The following is a 6,000-nucleotide window of genomic DNA, read 5'->3' on the forward strand; positions in this document are numbered from 1 at the left end:
ACAAAAGTTAACACTGTTGGTAAAAATGTAATATATGCAGGACACAATTAGTTAGGATTTGTCTCTTCTGAGTCCGTTTGCCAATCCATTTGCTGTCTTTGAGAATATAAATTTAAAAGAAAAATATATTAAAGTTCATTTAATTAAGCTAATATCTTTTGTTTGCATTATTTGTTTTTTACCATGAGGATACAATTAATATTTAAATTTTATTATGCAAACTCCACTTACCCATGCTAAACTCCAATTGCCAAGTGTAGGCTTCTGATCAAAATTTTGGCAAAGTCATTGACTCCTGCAGCATCTGGAGTTCAATTTCCTTTGCTTAGCCCACTAATACCATTTGCAGTGTTTTGAGACATAGCCTGTTAGCTTTTCATCTAAGTAATTGACACAGCTAAGGTTCAGATGAGCCCTGCGTTTGCTTCCTTCACAAACCATTAGCCAAGGTAATTTTATTTCATTTTCATGCTAACTTGTTCTTCAAGTTGCTGATTCCCTTAACAACTGGATTTAGTAGACGGAGGTGAATAAGGGCTGGTGTTTATTTTATAAAACTCAAATTCAGCCTCTAGTCTAATTCTTTAATGTTAAATGCAGTATCTACACTTCTGGAAAAAAAGGACTTGCTTTAAAATAATATTCCCTATCTTTGTACTCTGATCATGCTTATAATAAGCATAATCAATGCTAGAGATAATCAGTATGGTGAAGACAAACATCTCCAGATGTCTGCCTACATAGGAATGGATTGCCTCTTCCAATCTATCTCAATATGATGACGAACTTTTTACTTCTCATGGTATAAAATCAATGTATTTTATTAGTGATGCTATTTTGTGAAGGGTTATAGATTTCAGATACAGTATTGTCATACTTTGGGTTTTGACTATGTGATTGACCTATCAAGATCCATGTGAAAACTGTCAACTCTATAATGTAAATTAGCATCAGAACAAGGCCAAGGGTCTAAGAGAAAGTCATAAGAGGAGTTAAGAGAGATATTATATCCATTCCATTACCCTTTGTGTCCCTTTATTTATTTATTTTGTTATGTACTCATTTATTTGTTTGGTGGGGTTTTTTGTTGTTGTTGTTTTTGTCTTTTTGCTGAGGAAATTTCGCCCTAAGCTGACATCTGCCGCCAATCTTCCTCTTTTTGATGAGGAAGATTCGCACTGAGCTAACATCTGCACCAATCTTCCTCTTTTGGTATGTGGGTCACTGCCACAGCACGGCTGCTGATGAGTGGTGTAGGTCTGTGCCCATGGAACCAAACCTGGGCCCCCAAAGTGGAGTGTACTGAACTTAACCACTAGGCCATGGGGCCAGCCCCCTATTTGGTGTTTTTTTAAAGACAATCTAGAATTACTGATGAACTTGAGAGTATTTTTGCTTTTGTTTTTTAGTGTTAAACAATTAAAAGGAGATATAAAAATGTAGCCAAATTAATCAAGCATATGTGCCAGTTATGTAATACTCCTGAATACTTGACGTAACTTCTTCTCTAACTCATGACAATTAACTGAGTCATATTAAGAATGAATGTCTTCATTATTTCACTGGAAGGAATGCCAGTAAGGAAGATTCTGCAGTTTATCCAAGGTTACACAGCTTTTTAATGTGAGCAACTCAAATTCAAATTTCTTAACCCCTATGAGTTCATGTAATTAAAATCATTAAATGAAATATGATGTGGATATTTAAACATAGAATGACTAAATAACTGTGTGTATTTGTGTATAGTTTTTCCTTTTGTCTTTGTTCAAATGCAGAATCCAAGTAATTTGTCTTTAAAAAGAATTTTATGTTTTTATTTCTTCTCATTTCGTTCCATTGGGTTGGGTTTTAGAAAAGAGCTTCAGAGATTCTTAGAAAGAACCTAAGCCTACTAGGAAACCAAATATTCTATTTTTTATTGAATGCCATCTGCTTGAACTCTTTAGAGTATTGATCTTATGCTTATACTCAGTTTTGTCATAAGTTCTTTTCTCAATACCATTTATCTTGAGTATTCTCCTATCTCTCTAACTTTTCCTTCTGTCTTCTTGCTCACTTCCTGCTTTGCCTGTCTTCCGTGAATATTTTTCTATGACAGTCTCCTTGTAAAGCTTTTTCTTTTTCTCCATGTTTTCTTGGTGATCTTAACTATTCTTATTACTTCATAGATAACCCATATCATTATGATTTCCAAATGTACATTTGTCTCCATCACTCATTTCCATGCTTATTTATCTTTTTCTCATGGATTTCTTGACAGGATCTCAAAATTCCTTCTAAAAATCTTATTCATATCAAACCTGTTCCTCCTTTCCTGCTCCCCATCTTGACTGATGTCATAAGCAGCATTTCAGTAACTTAAGTGAGAAAAGTGAGAGACATTTTTAACGTCACCCTCTGTCTCAAACATCCATTTTTTCCCTAGCCCTGTTCTTTTCTGATCTGTAGATTATGATTGTTCTACCTATTTATCTTCAATACCCTTACTATCTTGTGCTCTCTTGCTAATGTCTTCAGCTTCCTTCCCCTTTTATTGCCTCTGCTTTTAAAACTCCATCTCTGATTAAATCCCATTGCTTGGTCTTTAATCAATTGTTTCTAAACCTAAATTTCTGTGTCTGTCTATAAAGATTAAAGATGGTAAGACCGTATGGATTGAATCCTCTAGATCTTGGGTTGCCTGGAAATTCTATGAATCAAGGAGAGTGTTTTCATATTTCCGATAATGATGACTTTCAGCCTTCACCACATGACTCAACTTCCTCGATCCCTCTCATTCTCAGCAGATGACTCTAGACTTCCACTCTTGAGACACTAGAAATTTTCAGGCAGAAGCTACTCCGTCTTGCAAGCACACCACTGCAAACTTACCAATACACCTATTCAACCCTTACTCCTCCTCTCATTCAACATCTTTCTTTGTCCCTTAAATATTCATATACCCTCGTTTCAAGTACACAGTAGGACTCACCAAAATTATTAGCACAGATTTCTAAGTAGATTTTCCTATATTCAGATTTGTCTCTTTCCAAAAGGTCTCTGAATTATTTTGATGAATTAGCATAGATGAACAGATTATCAAATTCTGTTAATTAGTTGTTAATTAACAAACTAACTTCCATGATTCAAACTGCCCACTATGATTCTATCCTATTGATTACTGAACACATTTTTACAGGCAATTTAAAAGAATTTTTAAAAATTGATGGACCTGGCCCCACGGCTGAGTGGTTAAAGTTCCTCGTGCTCTGCTACGGCGGCCTGGGTTCAAGGGTTCGGATCCTGGGTGCAGACCTACTCCACTCACCAGCTATGCTGTGGTGGCGTCCCACAGATAAATTAGAGGAAGATTGGCACAGATGTTAGCTCAGGGCTAATCTTCCTTAGATAAAAAAATGAAAACTGCTGGATATAGTTTAACAAAGAAAGAAGTGTCTGTCAGAGCAAATCTTGCTCATTACTGTTCACTCCCCTTCAAGGCACTTCCATCAGAAGTGGGAGTTAGTTTTCACTGGTGTTTTGTTTCTACTGAGTGGGAAGTCTGCGTAGTAGTGGTACAAATTCATCTTGCTTAGGGAAACAATATTATGTAATATTTAGGAAAATGTTTTTATGGCCAGATTTTATTGACCAAGTTCAAAATAATTATAGTTTCTTTTACCAAAAATAGACTCAACATTTAAACATAAAATATTCAGAAGGACAAGGTTTACTACTTTTCAAAGGATATAATTATGATAATATATTTTTATAAAATTGCAATACACAGGCTGACATTTTCTCTCCTTTCTTTATTCTCCAAGGTAAAATAATCACAAAGATAAATTTAAGAAATATACCATTACTCCTTCAAATTTAACCCCCATGTTACTGCCAGAAAAATCATACTAAAACCCTATTCTGATTAAGCCATTTCATGCTTAGAAACCATTTATATCCCCCATAAACCACAGAATAAATTCAAATTCTTCACTATGACTTACCAAGTTCTTCAAACTCAGTTTTTGCCTAATTGTCAATCTCTTTTCCCACTCCCCACTTTTGTGACAGTAAGTGTCTTACGATATGAAAATATCCTGCGTACTTCTATGCCTTCTGGTCTGCACATTTTTTAGCTTCTTTTCCAATGAAAAGAAGTCATACCTTTTCTCCAATAGCACAAATGTTTTTAAGTGAATGAATGAATAAGTAATAAATTATTTTTCTAAACTATTCCTCACGTTCTCTACCTCCACTCTTCATAATGACACCTTTGCTTTTGGTACTCTTCAGCAGTTGCATGAATTAATACCTCATCATATCTTTTCCTTTCCCCAAACTCTTACCTCTCCATCCCTCACTCTATCACCAAAAGAATGTTTTCTTAATCTAAACCAGATTAATCTACTCTCTTTCTGAAAAGTACACACAAGATTGTCATTACTGAAGAACTTGGTGCAAAGTTTTTGGCAGTCTAATCAAAACTTCCATGATATAATTTCAAATTGCCTTACCAATCTCAATTTATACATTCCTATGCTACGAACATAAATAAGCCTCCATGAGTTCAAATCAGAAGAAGCCCAAACTACTCATCATTTTGTGGAGCACTTTTTCGTCTCTATCACTGGTTAAAATTTTGGCATTGTTAAAATGCCATTCATTCTTTAAATTGCATCTCAAAAGTTATCTGCTTCCCAAAACAGCAAGCTTTCTATTATCCCTCTAAGGAGTAGAGATAATTCTTATTTTCTGTTTTAATTACATTCTATTATAGATATTTGTTTGCATATCACTGTTTCTACCTATGCAATTTTTAAGGGATTTGGACTTATTACTGTAGACTCTCTTTCTGGAAGAGTGACTAATACATAGTCATTCCTTATTAAATGTAGGAGACAGAGAGAAAGAAAGAGATAGAGAAACAGAAAGTCAGAGAGACAGATAGAAAAATATAGTGAAAGAGATTAAGATTATAAAAATGGAATAATAAACATCTCCAAGAAGCTTCATAAACCAAAATTCAATGAATATTATTATGTTAGAAAAATGCTTTCATCCACTTATTTAATTTAAATTTCACAACTCTGCTGTGTTTTTCTTCATATAAAATCAAGATGTGAAGATTTATAAAATGTTTCAAAATATCTTTTTTTTTCCTGAGAACCTTTTTACTTAAAGTATGATTCTGAAGTGTTTTTTTCTCTCAACACTTCTGACACCAAGTGTGTGGGTTTTTTCCTCACACCAATCAATTTTCGGACTCTCCAGACACCAACTGGGTGTTGTATAATTCACTTCAATTATGACCTTACCTATCCAGAGTTAGCAGAACCCACAGGTTAAGGGCTCAGTCCCACAAGCCTGTCTCCACTCCATACCCCAATCACAAGTCCCAGCCACCCGTACTTCTGACTGACTGGCTATAAGATCAGGAGATTCTCACAACCCCCTCCTCAGGTTCAATAACCTGCTAGAACAGCTCACAGAACTCAGAGAAACACTTTAGTTATACTTACTAGTGTATTATAAAGGATATAATTCAGGAATAGCAAGATGGCACAGCTGCATAGGACAAGGTAATGGGTGCAGAGCTTCCATACCCTCTCCAGGCACACTTCAAGGTGTTCACCAACAATCCAGAAGCTCTCCAAACCCTGTTGTTTAGGGATTTCTACGGAGGTTCCATTACACAGGAATGATTGACTAAATTGTTGGTCATTGGTGATTGAATTTAGTCTCCACCCCCTTTCCGCTCCCTGGAGGTCCTGGTGGTGAGACTTTAAGTTGCAACCCTTTAATCACATGTTCCCATCCTCTAGAAACTAGCTCCTGTCCTGAAGCTATCTAGGGGCTCACCAAGAATCACGTTATTAGCATAAACTCAGGTACGGTTGAAAGGGGCTTATTATGAATAACAAAAGATGCTCCTATCACTCTTATCTCCCAGGAAATTCCAAAGGTTTTAGGAGCTCTGCCAGGAAGCAGGGACAAAGACCTAATATGTATTTCTTACAATCA

General features: G+C 35.6%; 1 long non-coding RNA gene across 1 annotated transcript in view; it reads right to left on the minus strand.

Annotated features, from left to right (window-relative positions):
- Window positions 1-5,680, minus strand: part of LOC147916225 (uncharacterized) — a 106,103-nt gene extending 100,423 nt beyond the window's left edge. Inside the window, exon 1 of the long non-coding RNA XR_015553153.1 lies at window positions 5,499-5,680. This is a non-coding gene — a long non-coding RNA (uncharacterized LOC147916225). The remainder of the gene's footprint in view (window positions 1-5,498) is intronic.
- Between the last annotated feature and the right edge of the window lie 320 nt (window positions 5,681-6,000).

This window comes from Ceratotherium simum, chromosome 9, assembly GCF_057802395.1.
Source record: "Ceratotherium simum simum isolate JZ-2026a chromosome 9, ASM5780239v1, whole genome shotgun sequence".
NCBI lineage: Eukaryota > Metazoa > Chordata > Mammalia > Perissodactyla > Rhinocerotidae > Ceratotherium > Ceratotherium simum.